This window comes from Loxodonta africana, chromosome 1 (genome assembly GCF_030014295.1).
Source record: "Loxodonta africana isolate mLoxAfr1 chromosome 1, mLoxAfr1.hap2, whole genome shotgun sequence".
Taxonomy (NCBI): Eukaryota; Metazoa; Chordata; class Mammalia; order Proboscidea; family Elephantidae; genus Loxodonta; species Loxodonta africana.
In genome coordinates, this window is record NC_087342.1 from 106,959,782 (window position 1) to 106,977,896 (window position 18,115).

Consider the following 18,115-nt stretch of genomic DNA (forward strand, 5'->3'; position numbering starts at 1 on the left):
CTGTGCAAAACCATGAGTTCGACGCTGGTCCAGGGAGACAGCTTCTAGCAGACCTGCTTCTAGAAAGGCTGCTCTGGAGGGGGAGAGGCAAGAAAACAGGGCCACAGTAGCTGGACCCAATACTGCAGGGCATTTGTTATCATTGCTACAATTTATTGAGGGATATGTGCCTAAGGAGCCCTGGATGTTGGGCACTCAGCTGCTAACTGAAAGGTCAGTGGTTTGAACCCACCAGCTACTCCGCTAGAGAAAGATGTGGCCGTCGGCTTCCGTAGAGATTACAGCCTTAGAAACTCTATGGGCAGTTCTACTCTGTCCTGTAGGGTTGCTATGAGTCAGAATCAACCTGATAGCAACTGGTATCGTTTTATGATGTGCCTGGGCTTATGGTAAATGGTTTACATGCTTTATCACATTTACTCAAAGAGCTTGCTCAGGGGGGTCAGGCATGGGCTTGCTTTGAGGATTGCATGAGATAACAGGCTCACTTGGCCTAGGGGCTGGCACACAGTCAGCACTCAGTAAATGGTGATGTTGTTAGGTGCTGTCGAGTTGATTCCAACTCATACAACCCTGTGTACAACAGAACAAAACACTTTCTGGTCCTATGCTATCCTCACAATCATTGCTATGCTTTGAGTGTATTGTAGCCACTCTGTCAATCCATCTCACCGAGGGTCTTCCCCTTTTTCGTTAACCCTCTACCTTCTTGTGTTGTTAGTTGCTGTTGAGTTAGTTGCGACTCATAGAGACCCTATGTACAACAGAACAGAACCCTGCCTGATCTTGCACCATCCTCACGATTGTTACGCTTGAACCCATTGTCGCAGCCACTGTGTCAATCCATCTCATTGAGGGTCTTCCTCTTTTTTGCTGACCCACCACTTTACCAAGCTTGATGTCCTTCTGCAGGGACTGGTCCCTCCTAATAACATTGCTTCTAAGGAGCATTCTGGCTATACTTCTTCCAAGACAGATTTGTTTGTTCTTCTGGCAGTCCATGATGTATTCGATATTCTTCACCAACACCGTAACTGAAAGGCATTTTTCCTTCTTCAGTCTTCTTTATTTATTGTCCACCTTTCGCATGCATACAAGGCAATTGAAAACACCATTGTTTGGGTCAGGCACACCTTAGTCTTCAAGGCGACATCTTTACTTTGTAACACTTTAAAGAAGTCTTTTGCAGCGAACTTGCCCAATGAAATGCATCATTTGGTTTTTGTTGTTTTTTTTTTTTTTTTAATTTTTATTGTGCTTTCTGTGAAAGTCTACAAATCAAGTCAGACTCTCATACAAAAATTTAAATACACCTTGCTATATACTCCTAATTGCTATTCCACTAATGAGAGACAGCACACTCCTTGCCTTCACTCTCTTTTCGTGTCCATTCAGCCAGCCTCTGACCCCCTCTGCCCTCCCATCTCTCCTTCAGACAGGAGATGCCAAAGTAGGCTCATGTGACTACTTGATCCAAAAAGCCCACTCCTCACCAGTACCACTTTTTATCCCATAGTCCAGTCAAATCCCTGTCTGAAGAGTCGGCTTTGGGAATGGTTTCTGTCTTGAGCAAACAGAAGGTCTGAGGACCATGACCTCCGGGGTCCGTCTATTCAGTCAGACCATTAAGTCTGGTCTTTTTATGAGAATTTGAGGTCTGCATCCCACTGCTCTCCTGCTCCCTCAGGGGTTCCCTGTTGTGTTCCCTGTCAGGGCAGTCATTGGTTGTAGCCAGGCACCATCTAGTTCTTCTGGTCTCAGGCTGATGTAGTCTATGGTTTATGTGACCCTTTCTGTCTCTTAGGCTCATAATTACCCTGTGTCTTTGATGTTCTTCATTCTCCTTTGCTGCAGGTGGATTGAGACCAATTGATGCATCTTAGATTGCCACTTGCTAGCATTTAAGACCCCAGATGCCACTCTTCAAAGTGGAATGCAGAATATTTTCTTAATAGATTTTATTATGCCAATTGACTTAGATGTCCCCTGAAACCATGGTCCCCGAACCCCCGCCCCTGCTGCGCTAGCCTTCAAAGCATTGAACTTACTCAGGGAACTTCTCTGCTTTTGGTTTAGTCCAGTCGTGCTGACTTCTCCTGTATTGTGTGTTGTCTTTCCCTTCACCTAAAATAGTTCTTATCTACTATCTAATCAGTGAAAACCTCTCTCCCTCCCGCCCTCCCTCCCCACTCTCCTAACCATCAAAGAATATTTTCTTCTCTGTTTAAACGATTTCTCCAGTTCTTATAATAGTGGTCTCATACTATACTTGTCCTTTTGGAACTGACTAATTTCACTCAGCATGTATTCCAGATTCCTCCATATTATGAAAAGTTTCACAGATTCATCATAGTTCTTTATCAGTGTGTAGTATTCCATTGTGTGAATATACCATAATTTACTTATCCATTCATCCGTTGATGGGCACCTTGGTTGCTTCCATGTTTTTGCTATTGTGAACAGCGCTGCAATGAACATGGGTGTGCATATATCTGTTCCTGTAAAGGCCCTTATTTCTCTAGGATGTATTCCAAGGAATGGGATTGCTGGATGATATTTCTAGTTTTTTAAGGAAGTGCCAAATCAATTTCCAAAATGGTTGTACCACTTTACGTTCACACCAGCATTGTTTAAGTGTTCCAGTCTCTCCACAACCTCTCCAACATTTATTATTTTGTGTTTTTTGGATTAATGCCAGCCTTGTTGGAGTGAGATGGAATCTCAGTGTACTTTGATTTGCATTTCCCTGATGGCTAATGATCGTGAGCATTTCCTCATGTATCTATTAGCTACCTGAATGTCTTCTTTAGTGAAGCGCCTGTTCATATCTTTTGCCCATTTATTAATTGGGTTATTTGTCTTTTTGCAGTTGAGTTTTTGCAGTATCACGTAGATTTTAGAGATCAGGTGCTGATCGGAAATGTCGTAACTGAAAACTTTTTCCCAGTCTGTAGGTAATCTTTTTACTCTTTTGGCGACATCTTTGGATGAGCATAGGTGTTTGATTTTTAGGAGCTCCCAGTTATCTGGTTTCTCTTCTGCATTGTTAGTAATGTTTTGTATACTGTTTATGCCATGTATTAGGGCTCCTAACATTGTCCCTATTTCTTCTTCCATGATAGTTATCGTTTTAGATTTTATATTTAGGCCTTTGATCCATTTTGAGTTAGTTTTTGTGCATGGAGTGAGGTATGGGTCTTGTTTCATTTTTTTTGCAGATGGATATCCAGTTATGCCAGCACCGTTTGTTAAAAAGACTATCTTTTCCCCTTTTAACTGTTTTGGGGCCTTTGTCAAATATAAACTGCTCATATGTGGATGGATTTATGTCTGGATTCTCAATTCTGTTCCATTGGTCCATGTATCTGTTGTTGTACCAGTACCAGGCTGTTTTGACTACTGTGGCAGTATAATAGGTTCTAAAACCAGGTAAAGTAAGGCCTCCCACTTCATTCTTCTTTTTCAGTAATGCCTTATTTACCTGGGGCCTCTTTCCTTTCCATATGAAGTTGGTGATTTGTTTCTCCATCTCATTAAAGAATGTCCTTGGGATTTGGATCAGAATTGCATTAAATGTAGAGATCGCTTTTGGTAGAATAGACATTTTGACAGTGTTAAGTCTTCCTATCCATGAGCAAGACATGTTTTTCCACTTATGTCGATCTCTTTTTTGGAAACCCTGGTGGCGTAGTGGTTAAGTACTATGGCTGCTAACCAAAGGGTCGGCAGTTCGAATCTGCCAGGCACTCCCTGGAAACTCTACGGAGCAGTTCTACTCTGTCCTATAGGGTCGCTATGAGTCGGAATCGACTCGACGGCACTGAGTTTGGTTTTGGTAGGTCTCTTTTGGTTTCTTGTAGTAGTGTCTTGTAGTTTTCTATGTATAGGTCTTTTACATCTCTGGTAAGATTTATTCCTAAGTGTTTTATCCTCTTGGGGGTACTCTAAATAGTATTGATTTGGTGATTTCCTCTTCAATGTTCTTTTTGTTGGTGTAGAGGAATCCAACTGATTTTTGTATGTTTATCTTGTATCCCAATACTCTGCCGAACTCTTCTATTAGTTTCAGAAGTCTTCTTGAGAATTCTTTAGAGTTTTCTGTGTATAAGATCATGTCATCTGCAAATAGAGATACTTTTACTTATTCCTTACCAATCTGAATGCCCTTTATTTCTTTATCTAGCCTAATTGCTCTGGCTGGGACCTCCAGCACAATGTTGAATAAGAGTGGTGATAAAGGACATCCTTATCTGGTTCCTGATCTCTAGGGAAATGCTTTCAGACTCTCTCCATTTTGGGTGATGTTGGCTGTTGGCTTTGTATAAATGCCCTTTATTATGTTGAGGAATTTTCCTTCTATCCCTATTTTACTGAGGGTTTTTCTCATGAATGGGTGTTGGACTTTGTCAAATGCCTTTTCTGCATCAATTGATAAAATCATGTGGTTCTTGTCTTTTGTTTTATTTATGATAGATTACAGTGATTGTTTTTCTAATGTTGAACCATCCCTGCATACCTGCTATGAATCCCACTTGGTCATGGTGAATTATTTTTTTGATGTGTTCTTGAATTCTATTGGCTGGAGTTCTGATGGGGATTTTTGCATCTAAGTTCATGAGGGGTATAGGTCTGTAATTTTCTTTTTTTGTGTTGTCTTTACCTGGTTTTGGTATCAGGGATATGCTTGCATCATAGAATGAGTTTGGGAGTGTTCTATCCTTTTCTGTGCTCTGAAATATCTTTAGTAGTAGTGGTGTTAACTCTTCTCTGAAAGTTTGGTAGAACTCTGCAGTAAAGCCATCCAGGCCAGGGCTTTTTTTGTTGGGAGTTTTTTGATTGCCTTTTCAATCTCTTCTTTTGTTATGGGTCTATTTAGTTGTTCTACCTGTTTGTGTTAGTTTAGGTAGGTAGTGTATTTCTAAGAATTCATCCATTTCTTCTAAGTCTAAGGTGTGTCTTTTGTAGGCAGCATATAGACGGATCGTGTTTTTTTATCCATTCTGCCACTCTCTGTCTCTTTATTGGTGCATTTAGTCCATTTACATTCAGCATAATTATGGATAGGTATGAGTTTAGTGTTGTCATTTTGATGACTTTTTTTGTATGTTGTTGACAGTTTCTTTTTCCCACTTAATTTTTTGTGCTGAGTAGTTTATATATTGTCTTTTCCTCTTATTCATTGTTGTTGATTTTGTTTCTGCTGAGTCTCTATTTTTTTCTTTATTTTATTTTGATGAGTAAGATAGTTAGTCTCCTTTGTGGTTACCTTAATACTTACCCCTATTTTTCTAAGTTTAAACCTAACTTTTATTTCTTTATATCATCTTGTCTTCCTCTCCGTATGAAAGATCTATGACTACATTTCTTAGTCCCTCTTTATTGTTTTAATGTTGTCTTCTTTTACATAATAACATCACTGTTTCCTTGTTTTGAGCATTTTTTAATCTTGATTTTTGTGATTTCCTTGTCTGGGCTGACATCTGATTGCTCTGTTCAATGTTCTAGTCTTGGGTTGATACCTGATATTATTGATTTTCTAGCCAAAGAACTCCCTTTAGTATTTCTTATAGTTTTGGTTTGATTTTTATGAATTCCCTAAACTTCTGTTTATCTGGAAATGTCCTAATTTCACCTTCATATTTGAGAGACAGTTTTGCTGGATATATGATTCTTGGTTGGCAATTTTTTTCCTTCAATGCTTTATATAAGTCATCCCATTGCCTCCTTGCCTCCGCGGTTTCTGCCAAGTAGTCTGAGCTTTTTCTTATTGACTCTCCTTTGCAGGTGACTTTTCATCTATCCCCAGCTGCTCTTAAAATTCTCTCTTTATCTTTGGTTTTGGCAAGTTTGGTTATAATATGTCTTACTGACTTTCTTTTAAAATCTACCTTATGTGGAGTTCAATGAGCATTTTGGATAGATATCTTCTCATCTTTCACAATATCAGGGAAGTTTTCTGCCAACAAATCTTCAACAATTCTCTCTGTATTTTCTGTTATCCCTCCCTGTTCTGGTACTCCAATCACTTGTAGGTTATTTCTCTTGATAGAGTCCCACATGATTTTTAAGGTTTCTTCATTTTTTTTAAGTACTTTTATCTGATTTTTCTTCAACTATATTGGTGCCAAGTTCTCTATCTTCAAGCTCACCAATTCTGCCTTCCACTTGCTCAGTTCTGCTCCTCAGACTTTCTTTTGAGTTGTCTAATTCTGTAATTTTATTGCTAATCTGAATTTCTGATTTCTGTTTTTTTTTTTTTTATGGATTCTTGCAGCTTATTAAATTTTTTATTATGTTCTTGAATAGCCTTTTTAATTTCTTCACGTGCTTTATCTGTGTGTTCCTTGGCTTGTTCTGCATACTGCCTGATCTCATTCCTGATGTCTTGAAGAGTTCTGTATATTAATCTTTTGAATTATGCATCCAGTAATTTCAGGAAGACACCTTCATCCAGAAGATCCCTTTATTCTTTGAGAGCTTGTTGAAACAATCATGGTCTGTTTCTTTATGTGACTCGATATTGACTGTTGTCTCTGAGCCATCTATAAGTTATTGTATAAGTTTATTTATGTTTGCTTACTGTATCCTAGCTTCTTGCTTTGTTTTGTTTTGATATGCCCAAATGGGTTGCTTGAGTGAGCTAGCTTGATTATTTTCACCTATGAACTTCTGATGTCCTGTCCTCAGATGGCTAGAGCTGTTATCAGGTATATCAGTCTAGGAGTCCATTCATTCACTTTTCTTGTATGAATTCAGCTCAGGTGTCCAGGTAGCTGATCATCAAGTGTGTGGTACAGGCTCTGTCCTACAGTCTTAGAGGGGCAGGCGTGATTGGTGTAGGTAGTGGTATCTGGTTGCAGCAGGGGGTCATGCTGTGAACAAGGCAGGGGGCTGAGAACCATCCCCTGAGTGTCTCTGAGGAGAGCACGTCCCTGTTCCCTACAGCATACAGGTGGGTGGGTTCTGCAGACAGACCATGGGGACCCAATGCTTTTGGTTGTAAGGACTGGGAGGTACCAGTTATCCTTAGACCCCTGTCACGGGTGGGTGGGTGACCTGAGTGGAGCCACCAGTCCTTAGGCCCCTGATGTGGGTAGGTGATGACCCTGTTTAATAGGCAAAGCGTGTCAAATATCAAACACCCACCTCTCCACCACACAGCTGAAACAGCTGCAGTTCGCCAACAAGGGCCTATGCTCCTGAAATAGGCCCACACAGGTCCATGCAGTGGGGAAAGTTATTCAAAGTCCATGGACCGTTTACGCCTGGACGGGAGCCGCTTCAATCCTGAGCTCCCTGGGTTAGTGGAGTTGGCAAATTATCTTTTCCCCCAGTTGTGAATTTATTCCTTCTCCAAGGCCGGAAGCATGGCTCCTCTAGGCACTCAACAGGGCCTATCTCAGGCCCAGGGAAATCCACAGCTACTGAAGCCCGCTTGGGGGTGGGGGATATGGTAACGTATACACAAATAATTAGCTTTTGCCGAGAGCGCCATTCTTCTCTGGTTCCGGAGGTATGAGTAGGCTGTGCAGCTGGCTGGTTCTCCCTGAGGAAACTTAGGCCGAATGCTACTACCAGCCCACTGCAGCCTTCCAAGGAGCACTCTGGCTATACTTCCAAGACAGACTTGTTCATTCTTCTGGCAGACCATGGTATATTCACAATTCTTTGCTAGCACCATGATTTAAATGTGTCAGTTCTTCAGTTTTCCTTATTCATTGTTCAGCTTTCACATATATACAAAGCAATTGAAAATATCATGGCTTGGGTCAGGCACACCTTAGTTCTCAAAGTGATATCTTTGCTTTTCAACACTTTAAAGAGGCCTAGTGCAGCAAATTTGCCCAATGTAATATGTCATTTGATTTCTTGACTGCTGCTTCCATGGCTGTTGGTTGTGGATCCAAGGAAAATGAAACCCTTGACAACTTCAATCTTTTCTCCATTTATCATGATGTTGCTTATTGGTCCAGTTGTGAGGGTTTTTTTTTTTTTTTAGTGTTGAGTGTAATCCACACTGAAGGCTATAGTCTTTGATCTTCATCAGTAAGTGCTTCAAGTCCTCCTCACTTTCCGCAAGCAAGGTTGTGTCATCTGCATAATGCAGGTTGTTACTGAGTCTTCCTCCAATCATGATGCCGCATTCTTCATATAGTCCAGCTTCTCAGATTATGTGCTCAGCATAGAGACCGAATAAGTATGGTGAAAGGATAAAACCCTGATGTATACCTGTACTGATTTTAAACCACCCAGTATCCCCTTGTTCTGTTCAAACAATTGCCTCTTGGTCTATGTACAAATTCTAAATGAGCACAATGTTACCCATAATTTGTTATGATCCACACAGTCAAATGCTTTTGCATGGTCAATAAAACACAAGTAAACATCTTTCTGGTATTCTCTGCTTTCAGCTGAGATCTGACATCAGCAGTGATATTTGTCATTCCATGTCCTCTTCTGCATCTGGCTTGAATTTCTGGCAATTGCCTTTCGATGTACTGCTACAACCCTTTTTAAATTATCTTCAGCAATATTTTACTTGTGTGTGATGTCGTTCGATATTTTCTGCATTCTGTTGGATCACCGTTCTTTGAAAGGGGCACAAACATGGATCTCTTCCAGTTGGTTGGCCAGGTAGCTGTCTTCCAAATTTCTTGGCATAGATGAGTGAGCACCTCCTGCTCTGCATCCGTTTGTTGAAACATCTCAACTGGTATTCGGTCAATTCCTAGAGCCTTGTTTTTTACCTGTGCCTTCAGTGCAGCTTGAACTTCCTCCTTCAGTACCATAGATTCTTGGTCATATGCCACCTCCTGAAATGGCTGAATGTCAACCAGTTCTTTTTGGTACAGTGACGGTGTATTCCTTCTGTTTTCTTTTGATGTTTCCTGTGTCGTTCAATATTTTTCCCATAGAATCCTTCAGAATTGCAACTTGAGGCTTAAATTTTTTCTTCAGTTCTTTCAACTTGAGAAATGCCAACTGTGTTCTTCCCTTTTGGTTTTCTAACTCCGGGTCATTGCACATTTCATCATAATACTTTACTTTGTCTTTTTGAGCCACCCTTTGCAATCTTCTGTTCAGCTCTTTTATTTCATCATTTCTTCCATTCGCTTTAGCTACTCTATGTACAAGAACAAGTTTTTTTGGTGTTTTCTTTCTTTGCTGTCTCTTTAATGACCTGCTTTCTTCGTATATGATGTCCTTGATGTCATTCCACAACTCATCTGGTATTTGGTCATTAGTGTTTGATGCATCAAATCTATGCTTGAGATGATCTCCAAATTCAGGTGGGATATACTCAAGGTCGTATTTTGTCTCTCGCGGACGTGTTTTAATTTTTTTCAGCTTCAACTTGAACTTACATATGAGCAATTGATGGTCTGTTCTGCAGTCAGCCTCTGGGCTTGTTCTGACTGATGATATTGAACTTTTCCATCATCTCTTTCCACAGAGGTAGTCAATTTGATTCCTGTGTTTTCCATCCAGTGAGGTCCACATGTATAGTAGATATTTATGTTGTTGAAAATAAGTATTTGCAATGAACAAGTGACCGGTCTTGCAAAATTCTATCATGCAATCTCCAGCATAGTTTCTATCACCAAGGCCATATTTTCCAACTACCAATCCTTCTTCTTTGTTTCCAGCTTTCACATTCCAATCGCCAGTAATTATCAATGGATCTCGATTGCGTGTTTGATCAATTTTACACTACAGAAGTTGGTAAAAAAAAATCTTCAGTTTCTTCATCTGTGGCATTAATGGCTGGTGCATAAATTTGAATAATGGTCGTAATAACTTGTCTTCCTTATAGGAATGTGGTTATTACCCTATCACTGACAGAATTGTAATTCAGGATAGATCTGGAAATGTTCTTTTTGATGGTGAGCATGACGCCATTCCTCTTCAATTTATCATTCCCGGCATAGAATACCATACGATTGTTTGATTCAAAATGGCCAATACCAGTCCATTTCAGCTCACTAATGGCTAGGATATCGATCTTTATGTGTTCCATTTCATTTTTGATGACTTCCAATTTTCCTAGATTCATACTTTGTACATTCCACATTTCAATTTTTAATGGATATTTGTAGCTGTTTCTCCTCATTTTGAGTCATGCCACATGAGCAAATGAAGGTCCCAAAAGCTGGACTCCATCCACGCCATTAAGGTTGGCTCTACTTTGAGGAGGCAGCTCTTCCCCAGTCATGTTTTGAGTGTCTTCCAACCTGAGAGGCTCATTTTCTGGTACTATATCAGACAATGTTCCACTGCTATTCCTAAGGTTTTTACTGGCCTTTTTTTTTTTTTCCCAGAAGTAGACCACCAGTTTTTTCTTCATAGTCTGTCTTAGTCTGGAAGCTCTGCTGAAACCTGTCCATTGTGGGTGACCCTGCTCGTATTTGAAATACTGGTGGCATAGCTTCCAGCATCACAGCAACATGCAAACCACCACAGTATGACAAACTGACATAGGCATGGTGGCAATAAGTGTAAGCTATCATGAATACTGGTATTATTATAAATCAACCCTGCAAGGCAGGGATGGCTTTCTTCCTTTTGTGGATGAAGACACTGAGGCTTAGGGAGACTGTGGGGTTTTTCCAAGGTTACTGGCCTGGTAAGGATCCTCAAAAGTCCCTGCTGAGACACCAGAGGAGCCAGGGCCCATTCCCACAGTCACTTCTTCCTGAGTGCCTGAGGCCTTCCTGGAAAACCCCCTTCCACCTCCCAGGTAAATCTTACCCATCCTTTTAAGACCTAACTCAAATTCACCTTCTCTAAGAAACTTCTTGTGACCACCCTAGCCTACTTCAAAGGCCTATAGAGCCATGTAGTCAAACCCCAAACACACAGCATGTACTATGTGTACACAGGAGCCAGGAGTCCAGGTTCTGTCACTCACTTGCTGTGAAAGCCCAGCAAAGGTGCCTCTCCCCTCTGGACCTATTTCCTCATCAGTCAAATTAGGGACTATGACCAGGTGTCCCCTAAGGCCTTTTGGAGCATCCTTCTGCCTGCCCCCACCTGTCACCCTCCACCTACCACCAGGACCCAGAAAACAAGAAAGTGAGTCAAGGAACTCCCAGAGGGAAGAAGAAGAGAGACCTTGGAGGAGGAAAAGAAGAAACAGGCACTGCAAAGGCCTCCAGTCAACAAGGATCGACCAGCAGTGGGGACAGCAAACATCCCAAGGAGCTTGATAAAGACGGCCGAAGCACCTCCAAGGGACGTGAAGGCAAAGAGTGCCCAGAGTCAAACCCAGGCCATAGAGAGATACCATCTTCACTACAAACATGGTGGAGGACAGTGTTGACTGGCGGCTATGGGCAGTGGGGATAAAAGTTGGGGCCCTGGCCCAGGCTTTAGACTTCTCGTGTACATCTGACCTGCGGTCCTGTGAAATGAGAACTCTCAGGTGGGGTCCCCAGAGTCCTGGGGCCCAGGATGCTGCCAGACCAGGGCTGAAGGAGCAGAGTTCCAGATGGTGGGTGGGCTGTGAGTTTTGAACAGGGAGCAGGCGCAGCAGACCCTGCAGGTGACCAACAGCAACCTTGCCCTCAGTTCCTCCACCTAACCCTCCTGAGCACCTACTGTCCACTAGCCCTGCCTGCACGGGGTACAGGGGATACAGTGAGGAGAAAGGCTGGTCCCTGCCCTCCAAGCACCCATGGCCCAGTGGCAAGCCAGACAGTTAGACACAGTTCCAAACATTCCTATGTCTAACTGTTCCCAGTGCTCTATATGAGTTAACTAATTTAACTTGTCTTAGCTAGTGCTACTGTTAACACAAATAGCACAAGTGGGTGGCTTCAAAGAACAGAAATTTATTTTCTGATTCCGACTCATAGTGACCCTATAGGACCGAGTAGAACTGCCCCATAAGGTTTCCAAGGCTGTAATCTTTACAGAAGCAGACTGCCACATCTTTCTCCCTCATAGTGTCTAGAACCAAAAACCAAACCCAGTGCCATCAAGTCGATTCCAACTCATAGCGACCCTATAGCCGGGTTCAAACCATCAACCTTTTGGTTAGCAGCCAAGTGCTTAACCACTTTACCACCAGGACTCCTTCCTACACTGGTATGGCCTCATCAACATATCAAAGAAAACCCTATTCCCAAATGAGATTACATCCACAGGTCCAGGGATTAAGACTCCAAAACATATTTTAAGGGTACACAATTCAACCCATAACAAACCCTCAAAGAAGCCCCAGCCCAAATGTATAGATGAGGAAACTGAGGTACACAGCAACGCTATCACTTGCCCCAGCTAACACAGAGGAGCTGGGATAAAAGGGAAGAATCTGAGGATGCTGTGGGAGCTCAAAGGCAGGATACCTTGCCTCATTTAAACTTTTCACTTTACAGCTGAGAAAATTGAGACCCAGAGAGGAGTGACTGCTCAGGGGCCCACAATCAGTAAGGCCAAAGTGCCAGTGTGGTGCCAAGCGCCATTGTTGGGGTCATTTAGTTCAAACCAGAAATACTCCATTGCCTGCTCTGAGGCTGGGAATGGAGATGTAGGCTGCGAGGTCTCCCCTCATAGGGTCAGGCTGAAGTTCATGGGATAAAAGTCCAGGGAAGGCCAAGTGAGGCTGAGGAACTGGGGTGGGGCAGGGAATGGACAAGTGGGGGATGGGACTCCCAGGCAAGGACTGACTGGCACTGCCTGTGGAGGCTGAGGTAACCAGAGAAACTTCCTGGAGCTGGCGCCCTGGGGGTGGCCTCCAAAGGTTGCACAGCCTCCAGATAAGTCCATCTGAACATAAGCAGAGGAAGGAACAAACCAGATGTGTTCAAGAGACTGGTCATCTGGAAATGACAACCGGTGTTGACTGAGAGTGAGGTCAAGGAGGGGTCCTAGAGGACATGCTTTAACAAGCTGCCAGGACCAGCCTGGCTGTGTGAAGGCCCCTTGGTGTCCCGAAGCCTGTTTTCTACACCGCAAAAAGCTGCCATTTGCCTGGCAAGCCCACTGTCTGCACAGAGAGGCCTGGATGGACCTCAGCCCAGGCCTCTGGTCAGCCAAGACCCCTCATTCCCTCACATGCCCCCATGCCTCCTCTTCCCTCAGTGGAGGGTCTCCCGGAATCCCACCTCACAGGGCTTCCTGGCAGGGCCTGAAGTTCAAAGCCATGCTCAAGTGTTTCCAGATGTGAAACTCCAGATAATGCCCAAACAACACAGACAGGGCAAGGATTGGAGAGGGCCCTACCCTAGGGTGGGAGGCTGTAATGGGGGAGAACGGCCATTCCCACCCACACCCTGTCCCTGGCGCCTCCTCACAGACAGAGCCCTGGACAGGAGGGGACCAAAAAAAATGAAACCTCTTGTCATAGTGTTGATTCCGACTCATAGAACTGTCCCGTAGGGTTTCCAAGGAACGCCTGGTAGACTCGAACTGCCAACCTTTTGGTTAGTAGCCGAAGCTCTTAACCACTGCACTACCAGGGTTTTGGTTTGAGAAATGTTTGTTGAGCAGGGACTGAGTACCTGGCTCTGTGCTGAGTGCTGCAAGGGGCACAAGAGGTACAATGGTGAAATCATGGAAGCGGGGAGGCCAGTGAGCCCCAAAGTCCACTTCATGGCCTCTTCTTACAGCTGGGGGCAGTGGCGGATAATGGCTAAGAGCTGGGGCTTTAGGTTCAAATCGTAGCTCAGCAACTAGCTGTGTGACCTTAGGAAAGTTGCATCACACCTCTGAACTTCACTTTTCTCATCTGTAAAATGGGAATAATGATACGGCTTCATCTAGCATTTTAAGGATTAAATAAATGGAAAGTTCTTAGCCTAATGTTTGGTACATAATAAGCATTTGTTATTAAAAAAAAAATTTGTTATTAGGTACTGCCAAATCAATTCCTACTCGTAGTGACCCCATGTGAGAGAATAGAACTGCCCCACATGGTTTCCTAGGCTATAATCTTTACTTGACCAAATCACTGGATTTTTCTCCCAGCGAGTCACTGGGTGGGCTCAAACCACCAGCCTTTCAGTTAGCAGCGGAACATTTAACCATTTTCACCACCAGGACTCCTTAATAAGAACTTAAAACACTCTAATATTCTAACAATTGAGGAAACTGAGACCAACCCAGAAGACGAGTGGGCTGTCCAAGGTCAGCTGGCGTTGGAGCCTGCAACGAAGCTCCACATAATGCCATTTGGTTGCTGAGCACCCACCCTGTACCCAATACACCACCCGCCAGGGCTGAGGGGGACTGGGTGACCTCCTCAGTCCCTGTCTACAGTGAGTGTACCTGCTGGTGAAGACGGTAATGTGGACAGAGTGCCCAGAGCAAAGAGCTCACCTTTTCGCTTGAAGAGGCCTGAAACAGACCAGTGGCCAGACTGCAGTCAATCAGGAAGGGCTTCCTGGGGGAGAGGGCCCTGGAGGTGGTCTTCGAAGGAAGGGCCGCGGGCCAGACCATACATGGAGGCCGTTTATATGCAGTTAGGGCACAGCTGGTGGTGGCCACAGCCCCCGGTCCTCCTGTTCAAAGCCGCCTCCTGGATTAAACACTAGGTCCCTGTGTGGGGCAAACAGCTTGCACTAACCTACTAACCTAAAGGAACGCTGGTGGTACAGTGGCTAAGACCGTTGGTTAGCAGTTCAAATCCACTAGCTGCTACCTGGAAACCATATGGGGCAGTTCTATTCTGCCCTGTAGGGTCACTATGAATTGGAACTGACTTGACAGTAATGGGTTTGGCTTTTAGATTACCAACCAAAAGGTTGCCGGTTCGAACTCACCCAGTGGTGCCGCAGAGGAAAGGTCTGGTGATCTGCTTGCATAAAGATTACAACCAAGAAAACTTTATGGGGCAGTTCTACTCTGTAACACATGGTGTCACCCTGAATTGGAATCAACTTGACAACAATGGGTTTGTTTGTTTGTTTTTACTAGGCTTAGGCACTGTACCCTGTGCTTTAGTCCATGAGTCCTCATCATTCTCACAAAAGCCTCTTTTACAGAGAAGGAAACTGAAGCTCAGTGCGGGTAAGTCACTTGTCCACAGTCACTCAGCTGAGAAGCAGGAAAGCCAGGATTCAAGCCCAGTTCTGACTGGCGCCAGAACTGGGGTCTCCTCTGCACCCGCACTCCAATGCAATTGGCTGGAAGAGGCACTGTGCAGCTAGGGAGGAAGGCCCCGCAGTGCAGGAGAAGGAGCGGGAACGGACTAACGACACCATGGCCAAGCCTCTCCCAGGATATGCTGCTCCCAGATTGCACCGGGATGCCACACGCACCAGGAGGCGGGGTTGCAGGGCCCAGGACCTCCCCACACTGTCAGAGGAGCCACAGAGGAGTCATCAGGGAGGCCTGCCATTTGGGTGCCGGGTACACACCTGCCAGGCCTCCTTTTCTGGGCGCCTCCTGAGAGAAGCCAGGCCAGCCCTGGGGACAAACATCTGGCAGTAGGTGTCAGGGGCTGAGCTGACACAGGGCACCTCTTCCTGGTTGTGACCGAGGGTGTCCAGGCGGGTCGGGGGAGAGGCAGTTGGTCAGTGGGAAGGTGGCTTTTGGAAATGAGGCTTTCAGGGTAACAAGGTCAAGTTGGACAAGTCCATCCTGGAAGCCTTGGGCTGAAGGAGAGGGACTGGGACCTGCCCTGATGGGGTGACATGTGAGGACTGCCAGCCTGGAGGCTGCCCAGGTGGAGGGTGCAGGGCTGCCTGTCCCCACAGGGGGATGGACCTCGGGCTGGCTGATCAGGATTGGGCAGAAGGAAAGGGGCTATGTTCCTGGAAGTCTGCAGGGAGGCAGAAGAGAAGGGGCAGGCAGCTGTTAAAATGCTATGTGAGAGTTCTGAGGTGGGGGTGGGGTCTTCCCCTCCCACCAGAACCTTCAACTGTCAAGTACCATCCGCCAGCATGTTCTACTCTGCAGGTAGGTGCTAATGGGGCTTCTCCCATTGCTATATCTCCTCCCTCATTAGACAGGGTGCACCTCCAGGGTGGGAATTGTGGCTCCTCCATCAGACAGATGCTCCCTGAGGGCAGGGGATGGGCTTCTCTCAGACTTTCAGAAAAGAATGGGAGGGGAGTCAGGCCTGCTTCCTGCTTCTCTCCACTAAGAGGTTGGAATTGGGGAGTGGAAAGGGGCCTTGGGTCTTCCCATTGTCTGTGGCTGCCTGGGGAAAAGGGTTTGTGTGAGCGAAGTCCTAGCAGCCATCATCCTTAAGGCCACTGAATTTTCTTAGTCGGGGCCAGGAGCCTCCAAGCCCTGGAGACCCCAAAGGGACCCCACCAAGGCCTTGATGCTGTGACCAGGGCCTTCCCTCCTTCCCGCACCAGCTCTCTGGTTTCCCTGGGCTGAGCCAAGCTTTTATGTGTCCTGAGCCCACACGTGGGCCCATGGTCAGTACTGAGTTGGAGTCTGGTGTCCCACCATCTACTGGCCCCTGCTCTGGGATGGGAATCCCTGAGTCAGCTGCTGACTAAAGTGTTGGAGGGTCAAGTCTACCTGCTGGGGGAGTGGGGGGAGCCTTCCCGAATGGACAGGAGGATCCCAGGGATGAGCCACGTGCACAGCTACCCCTTCAATGGATGGCGTCCAGGCCCTCCTCCTGTAAGAGAAATTCCTCCCTTCCCGGAGCCTCTGGGGAAAGTTATTCAAAACATTTACTGAGCAGCTACTATGTGCTCAATACAGCAGCAGGAACACACCAGCAAACAAAATGGACAACAATCCCTGTCCTCATGAGCATTCATTCCAGTGAGGAAGGCAGACAGAAAACAGGATACACAGTCTATCAGGGACTATATTAGGGGGAGGGACTCACATTGAGTCGAGTCCACACGGGGTCGCCAAGAGTCGGAATTGATTCAACGGCACCTAGTAAAAAAAAAAAAAAACTATGTCCTAAAGGAGCTAGAAGAAGTAAGGGGCTCAAATACTCACTCAAAGGTGGATGTGGTGGTAACTCCATACCTGCTGAATTAGAGAGGGTCTGTGAAAGCTAAGAGCTCATTTCAGGGGCTACCATAGGGTCATGGCCTAGGACAGTGATGATGACAATGGAAAATTAGGGTCCTGCCCTAGGAGGGGACTTACCTGTGCAGGACTCAGTAGCTATTTTGATGTGGAAAGATGGTGTGTTGGAAACTTGGGGGACTGGGAGGACAAGGGTCGTTTCCAGAACTAGGGAAGTCCTGAGGGGCACTGACATGGAACAGGAGGATGTGTTTGCTTGGTTGGGACAGTGGGAAGAATAAGGAGGTGTCAAGAGATCAAGTTCAGTAACAAATCCCCTGTGGATCCCCTTAGTTAACAAAGATAGCTGGCCAAGCTTTCCTGCTGAGGAGAAACGCCTCCCCCCACAAGGCAGTATGCATAATAAAGGTTACAAGCATAGTTTGGACCCTGGAGTCAGACTTAATCCCATGCCCAACCCTTACTCTGTAACCTTGGGTGAGCTACTAACGGTCTGGGTCCGCTCTTCCTATTCTGGTTGTTGGGGGGTTTTCATGACCCCTCCGAAAAAATATATATATATATTTTTTTTCTCCTAAGGCTGCTGTTCCTGGTACAGAGTTTGTGCTTAGTACTGTGTTAGCTCTCTGTTATAACTATTCTCCTTGTGCAGTTAACTGGAGGAAAGAAGAATAACTGAGACCCCCTCCTTTTGCCTCTGAGGAACTCAACACTTTGTTGGTTCAATCTAGGTCTCCCAGAGCCCTCTGGCCCCCTTCTGTAAGCTGCCTGCCCATCTTTTCCTTGCTGTAGATGTCTCCCACTTCCCCGAGCTCCATCTGGGATCTATTTAACTTAGACCACAGCTCTCCCTATCCCTCATCTCTTCCTTACTGTCATTTCAACAGAAATTGTTGCTATTATTTGAGAGGACGGGGAGGATGAGGAGGGAGAGGAACCTCTTCAGTTTGAGCTGCATCTCACTACCTAGGTGGCCACTCTCAGGCTGGAGAGGAGGGGAGGGCTTGATGGTAGCTCTCACATTCATCACCATCTCACAACTCCTCAGGGGCAGAAACCCCCAGAGAGGGGACCTTCATACCCTGAAGCTCTCTAAGCCTTGGAGATACCACCAATGTGTCCTCTGTCCCAAGGCTGGTTAGATGCTCTGTAGAGGACTCCAAATCGA